Source organism: Ochlerotatus camptorhynchus, unplaced genomic scaffold, assembly GCF_037179485.1.
Source record: "Ochlerotatus camptorhynchus isolate MF236.1 unplaced genomic scaffold, CSIRO-AGI_Acam_v1.1 ptg000165l, whole genome shotgun sequence".
In the NCBI taxonomy this organism is placed as follows: Eukaryota; Metazoa; Arthropoda; class Insecta; order Diptera; family Culicidae; genus Ochlerotatus; species Ochlerotatus camptorhynchus.
Window position 1 is genome coordinate 1,931,986 of NW_027040655.1, and position 12,707 is coordinate 1,944,692.

The following is a 12,707-nucleotide window of genomic DNA, read 5'->3' on the forward strand; positions in this document are numbered from 1 at the left end:
TTTCAACAATATCTTTGAAATTTGAAGCTTAATCCAGTATGTTTCTTCACAAAAGCTATTTATTTAATGTATTTGCATAAGAGAATAATAAAACATTTTAAAGCTGTAAGCAAAAAAAAACCGAAACAGAAAAAAACCATATTTTCGACATTTTTTTCTTTAACTCCATATAACTTGGAACCAGTAGACAGTGGAAATTTAACGTCTTTGAAATAGCTGTTTATTTTGTCAAGATAAACAACTTTGCCCAAAACATCAAGTCTCCAAAACGTCAGAGAAAGAAGTTAGATTGTGGCACCATCTTTGCGGAAGAGTTTTGAACTATTTGTTTATGTCAATAGATGGTCCTTATTATGACGAGAAGACACCAAGTCGCGGAAATGCTTCGTTTCGGAGTTATTAATTTTGATCCGCTAGGTTGCATTCCTGACCCAGTGTGCAATGTAAGCATTAGACATTTTAAGAAATTGCGCTTGGTGTTTTTCTTGCCTGCTGTCCTCTGTCGCCATATTGTCATTATGAAAATGCCATTAGCCTTGGAATAAAATCCAAGAAATTTCAATAAAATAATGGCTAAATAAGAGATCCGAAATGATTTCCAGTGTGCATTGGTATGAATTTATGTATTGAGATCAATTTTCTGTAAAATTAAGGTAATTCCATCAAATTCATTTGATTTCTGAAACAATCTTTTTTGTTAACTTGAAATATTTTGGAGGCGCATTTATTTAACGCTCATATTATCTCAATATACACGATAACATTTCAAGCGCATATGTTTTGGAACTTCTAAAAAGTAATATATTTTCTTTAAAATTTTCACTAATGTCGCCATGAAACAAAATTGATGGCATGGTGATCTTGACACCAACACTCAAACATATTTTTACCGCTAAAGATTTCCATTTGGAAAAAAAAGTTTCAGCAGAACAGAACAACAACAAGCTAATTTATGGCGGTTGCTTTGAAGCCAATAAAAATTAAATTGGCTTTATAACTGATTTTCACCAAAGCGTAATAAAACTGCTTGGGTACAATATTACTCTTATAGAGGCTATGAGAACCTTTTGTAGAGTATGAGGCTTCCTGACAAAAGGTTTTAAGGCAGCTTTATTGTGATTCTCAAACATGCTTTATAAACCTTATCAAGAGTGGTCCACTAAGCTGTATGACGATCTTATAGCGGTTATCAAAAGGTTGTGCTGGAGCTATTAATTTTATTGGCAGTTTTATGAAATTGATCTCAATAACCACTAATAGAGTGCAATAAAACAAGAAATGCTACTTGGGATGCCTTGGAAGAGCTGAGCTACCGATTTGTGACGACACCCAACAACACATAACACTGAGCACATGAGCACATGAGAGCAGGGGTTGAAACTGTTGACGTTTTTTACTACACTCGCATCGTTGTCGTGCGCGACAGTCTGTTTTTATTCCTTCACTCATGCTCTACCGTCGTCTCTCTCACACAACACAACCGGTAGAATAACATTCGAGAGAAAAGAAAATTATCAAATAACTATCATATGACATGAGTAATTTCGTTCTAATTCCTCAATTTGGTGTAAATTAAACCATTTCTGATCAGAAATGTTATTCCTAGGACATCATTGCTTGCTATTTTCAGAATTCACACAACCACAACATCAGCAGCTCTTATTATGAGAAAAACTAAAATACATACATTCGTGACGTTCTTCGGCGACAGTGTCATATGACAGAGCCTGTCGTATGACATTTGAGTTTGGTACTGTACTATGATAGCTTGTTTTCCAAGTGTCGGAGGCAAAAGCAGTCGATTATCACAGAAAATGTGTCGACTACCGTGACCGCTTACAAGACTGCATGAGAGACAAAACGAGGAGGAGAGTATGCTAGGGAGAGAGAAAAACCGCACACAGTAGGAGAGCGAATAGGAACGAACACACAGAAACAGAAATAAAACGAACTTTGTACAAATGTAAATAAACAGTAAGAGGCACTCCATATATCGTTATTCATGTTATTAATAAATGTTGTTTTCCCATTCCAAATCTCCCTAGCTTAATTATTTGAATGTGTTTGACATCACTCCGCGTTCGTGTTAGTTTTCGTTGCCCGTCCTCTTGTTGAGTTTGAATGGTGGAAAGTACATTCCACTACCAGATTGGGGAGACGTCTAGTGGCAGGTGACGGGACTGGCCAATGATGAGAAGTTCTCTCTCGTAGAGTTTTAGCACAAACGAAGTTACAGACGACTTTCTCCGAAGAAATGAATTAAAATAATGTGGTTCTCTGTAATAGAATTTTAGTCCACCTTCCGCCCCTCACCGCCAGGTTCGCTAGTATTTTTGTTTTGAATTAATTCAAGTTGGTTTTGTGTGCAATGATCTGGCAACTCGTGTTCTTGCTCGTGTTGACGGGGTGCTGTTTTCTCACTCATCGAAGGAAATTTTGATTAGAGTGAGAAAGTAAGGAACAGTCAGCGCGGGAGCCGTGTGCGTTACTATAGGTGCGGCAGAAGGAATGTAGTCGACTCTGTCGTTCTCACGGTGTTCTTACGCATGATCCAACGTTTCGTCACACTAGATTATGCATAAGAACGTCGTGATAATGCAAGTGATGGTTTGCTTCATTCTGCCTCACCAATCACATTGATCACAGCACATACGATTCTCCGTCGGTTCGTGGTGCATTGTGCATTCTTTGTGCCATACCACCAGTCCAAACACTAGAAGTTTTGGAAGGTTCTCCCTCAGTACTTGTAAGCAGTGTGATACCAGCTGACATTCGCATGAGTAGAGAAATCCGGAACATTTTCTCACTTTTGAGCATCAACGTCAACCCGGTCTCGAATCGCATTTCCGCTTGAGGTGGCACCGTTGGCAGTAATCTACTGCGCCGTGGGAAAGACCTGCTTGGTGCACTATTTTTTATTTTTTTATTAATTACTTTATTTGTACAGGCTCAATCGAATAAACTTTACAGAGCCGAATTATCATTTTCGTTATACATTATTGATGTCTTATATTATATATAAGTTAAAGGAGCTGGACCGGATACTCGCGGTTGTCTCGAGGTTAGTGGAGATTTACAATTTTTTTTGGATGGGAAAAGGGAGAGGGAGGTTTGAAATGTGGTTTTCGATACAAATATTTAATTAATCCTAAAACATGAACTAATTTCTATTCATCTTGAAAACAAACATTAAAAAAAAACTACACGCACAATACACAAACTAAACACAAGGTTAATAAAACTTACAATCTAAGGTTAGTATTCTTAAAGTAAACATATATGAGTTTCATAAACTCCAGATCACGTCTAGCCAAAATATCCCGAACTGGAACATTAGGTTGTCTACCTCGAGCCCGAAGGGAATCGTACAGTTCAGATCTGACTCCGCGATGCTCAGCACAAGACCAAACAATGTGATCTGCGTCCTGGTAACCTTGTCCACATTCACAGAGATTGCTGTCTCCCAGCCCAACACGGAACAAGTGAGCGTTTAACGAATAGTGATTGGACATGAGGCGAGACATCATACGAATGAAGTCTCGACCCACATCCAACCCCTTGAACCAAGGACTCTTCGACACCTTAGGGATGATCGAATATAGCCATCGTCCCAAACTCCCTTCACTCCACTTATTCTGCCAGCTGACGAGTGACTGTTGACGATAAATGAAGAAAAATTCGTTGTAGGCGATTTGTCGATCGTAAATATCGCCTTCCATAGCGCCCACCTTAGCAAGTGAGTCCGCCATCTCATTGCCCGGAATCGAGCAATGAGATGGGACCCATGCAAAGGTGATGACAAAAGATCTTAAAGATAAAGCACTTAAAAGCTCTCGTATTTTCATGAGAAAATACGAGGAGTGCTTTACCGGCCTCATGGATCGAATAGCCTCGACAGAACTGAGACTATCCGTAAAAATAAAATAGTGATCTGGTGCAAGTGAGGCAATCGTTTCTAACGTATAGTGTATTGCCGCCAGTTCAGCAACATATACGGAACAAGGAGCTTGAAGCATTCGAGAGGCGCTATGAAATTCGTTAAAAATACCAAAACCAGCGGACGACTCTATTAGTGATCCATCTGTGAAGAATGATCTTGCGGAATCAACTTGGCCAAACTTTGCAGCGTAAATTGACGGAACAATCATGGAACGATGATGTTCTGGGATCCCACGAATCTCCCGCGTCATAGATAAATCAAAACTAACAGAATTGCCGAAGTCAGAGAAGCATACACGATGAGGATTATGCTGTGAAGGGCTGACATCCTGTGTTATGTACACGTAGTACAATGTCATAAAACGAGTTTGGGGGTTTAGCTCAAGAAGCTTCTCAAAGTTTGCAATCACCAGTGGGTTCATAATTTCACAACGGGTGAGGAGCCTGAGGGATAATTCCGAAAACCGATCAGATAGTGGCAACATGCCCGCTAACACTTCGAGACTCATCGTATGAGTCGAGTGCATGCATCCTAACGCGATACGAAGACAGCGATACTGGATCCGTTCCAGTTTGATGATGTGCGTTTTAGCCGCCGACTGGAAGCAAAAACTACCGTACTCTAAAACCGATAAAATCGTTGTCCGGTACAACGTCAGAAGATCTTGTGGATGGGCTCCCCACCACGTTCCGGTAATTGATCGAAGGAAATTGATCCTTAGTTGGCATTTTCGTCTCAGATACTCAATGTGGGATCTCCAGGTGCATTTGGAATCGAACCAGACCCCGAGATATTTAAAACACATGGAATGAGTGATCGGTTTACCCAAAAGTTGAAGCTTCGGTTGTGCTGGGCTATGCTTCCTAGAAAAAACGACCAACTCAGTTTTCTCCGTGGAGAATTCGATACCTAGCTGAATAGCCCAAGTAGACACATTGTCTAAGGTATCCTGTAAGGGTCCTTGCAGGTCGGCCTCTCTGGGCCCTGTCATAGACACAACTCCGTCATCTGCAAGTTGTCTCAGCGTGCAGTTGTCACTTAGACAATTGTCAATTTCTCTGACGTAGAAATTATACAAAAGGGGGCTTAAACATGAGCCCTGGGTTAGGCCCATGTAACTAAATCGAGAAGCTGTAGAGTTTCCATGAGAAAAGCTCATATGTTTCTCTGACAGCAAATTGTACAAAAAGTTATTAATTAATGGAGAAAGGCCACATGCGTGGAGTTTGTCTGAAAGGACCTCAACCGATACTGAATCAAAAGCCCCCTTAATATCCAAGAACACAGAACCCATTTGCTCTTTTTTAGCAAAAGCCAACTGAATTTCGGTGGAAAGCAACGCGAGACAGTCGTTCGTTCCCTTGCCCCTACGGAAACCAAATTGAGTATCTGAGAGTAGGTGGTTCGTCTCAACCCATTTGTCCAAGCGAAAAAGGATCATTTTCTCCAACAATTTTCGAATGCACGATAACATCGCAATGGGACGATACGAGTTATGATCTGAAGCCGGTTTTCCAGGCTTTTTAATGGCTATAACTCTCACTTGCCTCCAATCATCCGGAACAATATTGAGCTCTAGGAACTGACAAAACAAGTTCAACATGCGCCTCTTAGCGACGTCTGGGAGGTTCTTCAACAAGTTGAACTTGATTCTATCAGCCCCCGGAGCCGAATTGCCACACGAAAGGAGCGCGAGTGAGAGCTCCAGCATTGAAAAAGGCTGGCTGATCTCGTCTACCGAATTCGTCGTTTCGCGAGGAATCATCCGTGCCGGCACGGAATCAGGACATACTTTTCGTGCGAACTTAAGAATCCAACGATCTGAGTACTCCTCGCTCTCGTTGTTTGAAGACCGGTTACGCATCCTTCGCGCCGCATTCCACAGCGTATTCATCGACGTTTCGCGCGATAATCCGTCCACGAATTGCCGCCAGTATCCGCGTTTCTTGGCTTTGATGAGGCTTTTGAGTTCGCGTTCAAGAGTCGAGTACGCTTCGAAATACACGGGTGTTCCACGTTTCCGGAAAAGCTTAAACGCGTCGGACTTTTTACGATAAACCTCTGTGCATTGGTGGTCCCACCAAGGGGAAGGAGGTTTCCTACGCAAAGACATTCCAGGAACCGACCGAGTTTGAGCTCGAAGCGCGCTGTCCAAGATCAGATTGGAGAGGAAGTTATATTCCTCCAACGGTGGAAGCCCTTCTACCGACGACACGGCTTCCTCTATCGCGGTCTTGAACGTTGTCCAATCGATATTACGGGTGAGGTCGTACGCGACGTTAACGGATTCCGACGGATTGAACCCACTGGCAATCGAAATTTTGATCGGCAAGTGATCACTACCGTGGGGATCTTGGATCACATTCCACGTGCAATCCAACGATAATGAGTTAGAGCAAAGTGTGAGGTCTAATTTACTTCCATTCGAGGATGGTCCAGCCAAACGTGTTACGTGTTCTCCATTGTTAAGTATTGTCATATTGAAGTTATCACAGAGGTCATATATAAAAGTAGAACGGTTGTCATCATACAGTTCCCCCCAGCCTGTACCGTGGGAATTAAAATCTCCCATGATCAACCGTGGAGCAGGAAGTACCGAACATATATCTGAAAGTTGTTTTCGATTAACAACGGCTCTAGGAGGAATATAAACAGAAGCAATACAAAGGCTCTTACCTTTAAAAATAGCCTGACATGCGATAACTTCAATACCTGGAAATTGTGGAAGATTCACTCTATAGAAGGAATGGCACTTTTTGATCCCCAAAAGTACCCCTCCTCCACGCGAATCCTCACGATCCAGTCGAATAATGTTAAAATCATAAAAAGGAAGATCAATATCTGAAGAGAGCCAAGTTTCACAAAGAGCAAATGCATCACAATCATTATTGTGAACTAAAAACTTAAAAGAGTCTAATTTAGGAATAAGACTTCGACAATTCCACTGTAGAATAGTGATCAAATCCCCGACCTCGTTTGGAAAATTATCCATCGAAGGAAATGATTGCTGCAAGGAGGGGCCATTTCAATGTCAATTGCTTTAAGAGGGTCTTCACAGTAGGAAGCATTGCCAGAACAATGCTTTTCAGAGGATCAGAAATATTCAGGTACTTGAGGATATCGTCCACAATTTTATCAAATGAGAACAACCCAGATGAAGAAGGGGCTTCTGTTCTTAAAAATGGGACATCAGGGGTTTTGGATGTCCCCGGGAGAGGTGGAAAATCCTGGGTATAGTCAGTTCTTCTGAATCCAGGAGGAGTAGAAACTTCCTTTTTTCCACCACTCCTTGATTTGGGCAAGCTGATTTGAGGTTCTTCATTCTCAACTTTCCGCGAACGGATGCGTTTTCGTTTCCGTGCTGAAAAAAGGAAAGAAGTTCCCTCCTCAGCCAAGTCAGAGTCAGTCTCGTCATCTGACAAAAGAGAAAATGGATTTTTGTCGTTGGTCGATGGCGTGGCCGTCTTAAGCATTTCTGCAAAAGACTGCCGGGAACGTTCCTTAAGTGAGCGTTGTAATTTCTCCCCGCGTTGTTTGTACACCGGGCATGACGAGATACCATGAGGAGTTCCCTTACAGTACACGCATTTTGGTGCAGTGACTGTGCAGGCGCCATCCTCGTGCTTCTCCCCGCATTTGGAACAGCGTGCCTTGCTGCCACAGTGGGACGCCGTATGTCCCAACTGCTTACAGTTTTGGCAGTTCATGACCCGGGGAACGAACAAGCGCACAGGTAGTCGAAGTTTTCCCAGCTCGATGTAGTGAGGAAGGGCTGAACCAGAAAAGGTCACACGGAACGAGTCTGTGGGGGTAAAACTCTTTTTACCCTCGCTGACAGATACTGAGCCCAGTTTTTGGACATCCAGTATCTTCACCGGAGGAAGCAAACGGTTCTTGAAACGGCCAACCGCCTGCTTCTCCAAGATCTCGGGGGTCAGACTCGCTTCGGTGACCACACCTTCGATCTCCACATCACGAGCTGGGATGTAAACTCTATACTCGAGCGTGAAGAGCTGGGAGGCAGCAATCTCGTTAGCCTGCTTCAGGTTAGAGACGGAGACACGAAGTTTATTGTGCCTAACCTTCGTGATTTCAGTCACGGCCGAGTATCGCTTCGTCAGATCATTCGAAATTTGCATTACATTCAAAGGTTTGTTTCTGGGCTTAAAGTAGACAACCCATGGGCCAGTCGAGTCATCTGGATAGGCTCGCGATCGGGGGTTTATCTGAGCCTGTCCTTTGCCAGACTGAGACGATGAACCAGGGATGACATCATCTTTCTTCTGAGATGACGTACGTTTTCGACCCTTCTTGCCATCGCGTGGCAAAGTGGTGTCATCTTCCGACAAAACGTCCATTTCGTCTTGCGACAAAATGTCCATTTTGCCGTACTAGTGGGAGCGAAAAACGCTCTACCACTGAAACGATAATCACTCGGACACAATACACAAAAAAAAACTACAAACACAGAACACAAACTTAAAATTTAACAGATGGGCGAAAGAGAGAAACAAGAACAAAAACTTATCTGATACTCCTATACTACTACCACCGAGCGTTTAAACAGCAGCAGCGGAGCGACGCGCAGCGTGGATGATCTTCGATCAGCGTGTGCGGGCGGTCTTCGTTGGTGTGTGCTTGTATGAGGGTCGGCACTCATCGTCAGCTGAACACACGATGATAGATGAGCGGTGTAAATGCGGAGGCAGATGCTGACACTCGATGACGATGATCCGTGTGCAGGTATGCGTTACCACGCACCGATGGTGCGCAAAATGTTTTTGTTTTTTTTTTTTTTTTTTTTTTTTTTTTTTTTTTTTTTTTTTTTTTTTTTTTAGTCTGAAATGTTAGTTTCTGCTAAATTGGAACGCTTTTGGATACGGTTGTTTGTTCTCTGTTTTGTGGTGCGTTCGCGTTCATAGTTTTCGGCTGCATTTGCCGGATTGGCGCTGGCGCTCTGCCTCCCGGACGTTTATACGTGTGTGATTGGTAGTTTTCTCGCTTTCCGGGAAGTTTTAGAATAGAGAAAGAAAACGTGATTCAACATGTTTGCAAGCATCAGAAGAAATGTCGCAATCTGCGTTATTTGATTTGCTCCCGGACTAGAAATTAGTGGCATCGCGAGTGATAATTTTTAATTTCAGTTTATTTACGCGCTGCAAGGTGCGTGAAAGAGTTCGGCACAATCGGTGTTGATGTTGGCTCGCTGCTTGAAACTTTTTTTTGTGTGTTCGAAAGAAATTGATCGAAAGTGTTCCAAAAGTGCTTCTGAACGTGTTTCGCAGTTGGGAGTGGTGAAATTCGTAAATTCGCGGTTCATGTTCAGTGAAAATTCCGTATCACAAAATTGCTCACCGAGTTCCCTTTTTTTGCCGTTTGACGACGACGGGCATGTTCTTATACATATCTCGATTGCATTTTCGAGGGGACGTCCAGAGAGCCTTGAGATTTAGGCGTTGTTGATTTTCCGGGCAGACGAGTTGGTCGCCGGTAAGGTCCAGTAAGTGCTGTCAGCAGATGAATCAAGAGGTATTCGAAACAAAATTGGTAAGAAATGTCCATTCAAATCGTTTTATTACAGTTAAACAAATTTCAAAACTATATACGTGCCAGATTTGGAAATAATATTTTTTGAATCTGGAAGTGTGTTTATGATACCATTATCCATTTGATAAAGGTAGAGTGAACATGCGGGGCTTATTGTAAGTAAAAGTGACCTCGGAGTGGTCGTGAATTACCAGGCATTCTGAAATGGGTCACTGGAGCTGCAATAGAGCTAACACCTTCTAACTCCCGGACTAAACCTGCTTTAATTGAAGGGTAATAAAAAGCAGTTTTCTTCCATAATAACACTGCCGGACAGTGGGGGTTAGATTGTACACACACACACACACACACACACACACACACACACACACACACACACACACCGATGGTGCGCAAAATGGTTGGCGAATTGGCAATCGCCAAAACAATTTTCCTTCCGATGATGCCGAAAACACACTTTCTTCTCAGAAAAAAACTCACTTTTAGTTAATTGTTTAACTGGGAACTATGTCAGGAAACACTAAGCGAGAAAAACTGATAATTTAAATCAAGTGAATATCGAGAAAACTTCCAAAATAGCGGAGCGCGAACTAAGTCGACCGTACTTCTTGCTAGGACGCAGTGGAGTGGCTTAGTGCACTAGTGCTGGAAAATTCTGCAAGGTCGTCATTAAAATTAAATCAACTTTTCTTCGCTGTAACGTACTCCGGATCAGACTCGCTGGTGGAACGTTTTCGTGGGACGGTTTTTGACCCGAAAAGCTTCAGTTTGAACTGCTTTCCAAAAGATTTCTGGGCAGGCGTCTTGGGACGCACGATCTCCACCGAGGCATCCGTTAGCGTGTTCGTGTCGGAGCGGATGACCTGTTTGATCGGCTGCAATTCTACCATCGATTTTTGGCGCTGCTTTTTGTTTAACTTCACACGATAGTTGAAATCGAACACGGTCGACGATCCGGCGGAGGATGCTTCGTCTTCATTCTCCGAAGAAGTCAACGATTTGATCTTTTCCGACCTGAGCTTCTCGAGCCTTACGACCGGTTTGACTCGAAGCAATTTTTCGACGGAAGTTCCTCGTGGCAGTGGAATATTCTTGACCAGTTCCTCCAGACTGATTTCTTCGCTTCAAAGAAAAGAAAGAGGAAGAACTACATAGATGAAGACGTGGACAGCCGTCACTTCGACGTAGGTTTCTTTCGTGTAGAAACAAGATCGGAATCGCTGTCGTCACTGTCTATTGCGGTTCGTCTTTTCTGAGATTTGCGTTTGGTCGTCAATGCAACTGACTCTTTAGAATCTGAATCATCCGATTCAATCTGACGTCTGCCACTAGATCGGCCCCTAGAACTCCCCTCTCTGCTATCGTTACCGGCTTCCGCCCATCTTGCTGCTTCCACTCTTCGGGAAGCCTCGGCTAGCTTCAAAACCGCTTCCGGCGTCTTTCGGACAATCGGACGACAAAAGGTGAAAACATAGCTCGTAACACAAAGGATCAGATCCCAACGCTTGCAATCGTCGTAATCTCGCCCATACCGACAGCGACACTCTTCAGCGTCACACTCCGAAGGACGTTCCAACTGATCGTTGAATACATTCGGTTCCAGCTCCCACGAGGCATCCCTCGAACAAATAAAATAAAATATTCAGTATTCAAATACCGATTCACCCACCGCCGCCGCTTCACTTAATTTTCCGGAATATAAATGCCACGCTGATGGATCTGCTGACTAAAGTCGTCCTTGTTGCACAAAGGGCAATTGAAAAAGTACCTCGCCGATTGGGCAAACTGTGCCACGTAGCTCCGATGGAACCAGCCATTCTGACAGCACGGGGCACGAATCGATTCCAGCTTCCTGTACGGTCCCATATCATCGTAGCAAATCCCACAGGCTTCGGTCTCGGAGTGTTTCACCTTATCCACCAGCGCTACGTGCTTATCGCACCACGACTGGAACGTTTCCACGTAATGCGACAGGCACTCATTCTGCATCCCACAAAGCGTATGGAATGAACGGAAGCACTTCTTCGCGCAACACCAAACGTTTGCATACCGTTCCTTGCAGATGTAACACTTTTGACCTCGGATACGAGCTTCCTCATTTCTGATGTCCTCCTTCATGAATCCGAAGATTCCCTCCTCGTCTTCAGGTAACAAGGTACACGTAGCAGGTATAATGACTAGTTTTGCCACGTCTAGTAGCCCGGTCCAGAATAGAGCATCGCACCATCGTACCGCAATCATGCTCAAACGCGTGACATACAGCATCTTTAGCCGAAATAAATAATAAATTGAACAAAATTGGTTTCATCCGATTCTCCTTCATTCTCACCATCTCACCTTCAGCACGTCGATCGCCTCTTTGATTCGATGGATTTCAGCATGATTTTGGAGTAAATTTTCCTCCTTCAGATCGCCCTCGTCGAGAGCTTTCAGTTCCTCTACGGAGGAGCAAATGCATACCAAGTATGGCCACCCGAAAAAAATATTATTATAATAAAATAACGAAATTACAATGATTTTTACGGTTGAATTTCGGGCACATTATAAATTTATTGTTAAATTATTGGACGAGAGAAAAAATAAATTTCGTTTTAAAAGATACAATGCTCAATGAAAATTAATTTGATGAGATCAAATTTGTTCGAGAAAAATCAGTTTTTTATTGTTAAGATGCTTAACAACCCCCCTTTTTTACTGTACATTTCTCATATACCATGATTTTCGTTGTGATTTTATGATAATCAACAAAAATCTCCATTCAAAATCATTGTATTTTTATTGGATTTTTTTACGGGCGGGTCCTGTTTGGCGTCCAACAACGATATCTTCTCGGTCGCGAATGACTATGGCTTTGGTTAGGAGCACCGACTGATGAAATCTTTAGCAACAATTGCCGACAAAAAGCGCGAGTCATTGACAGCTCAACATCGTTTACTTGTAAGCAAATGTTAACCCGATGTGTTTACCCCTAATCATTTTGGCCTAAGGTCTTTCATTATACAAAAGAAGTGCAGATAACAATGAACACAACATAGTGACATGCAGCTTGACAACAGGCTCTCCCTTTCAATTTTCGTTAGAGAAAAAGAGATAACAGGCGGTGCCCCAATAGCATGAACTACTTTAAGCTAGTACATATGAGTAGATAGTGTTGCCGTGAGGTACACTCGAAAATTTCAAATGTAAGTGCGTCAAATCAAATTTCGAGCCGCTCCGTCTG

General features: G+C 42.9%; 1 protein-coding gene and 1 pseudogene across 4 annotated transcripts in view; one reads left to right on the forward strand and one right to left on the reverse strand.

Annotated features, from left to right (window-relative positions):
• Window positions 1–12,707, forward strand: part of DIP-lambda (Dpr-interacting protein lambda) — a 398,199-nt gene that overhangs the window by 109,475 nt on the left and 276,017 nt on the right. The gene's annotated exons all lie outside the window — the stretch shown is intronic.
• The window catches only part of LOC135701491 (pineapple eye protein-like), a 44,260-nt pseudogene continuing 41,720 nt past the window's right edge, over window positions 10,168–12,707 (reverse strand).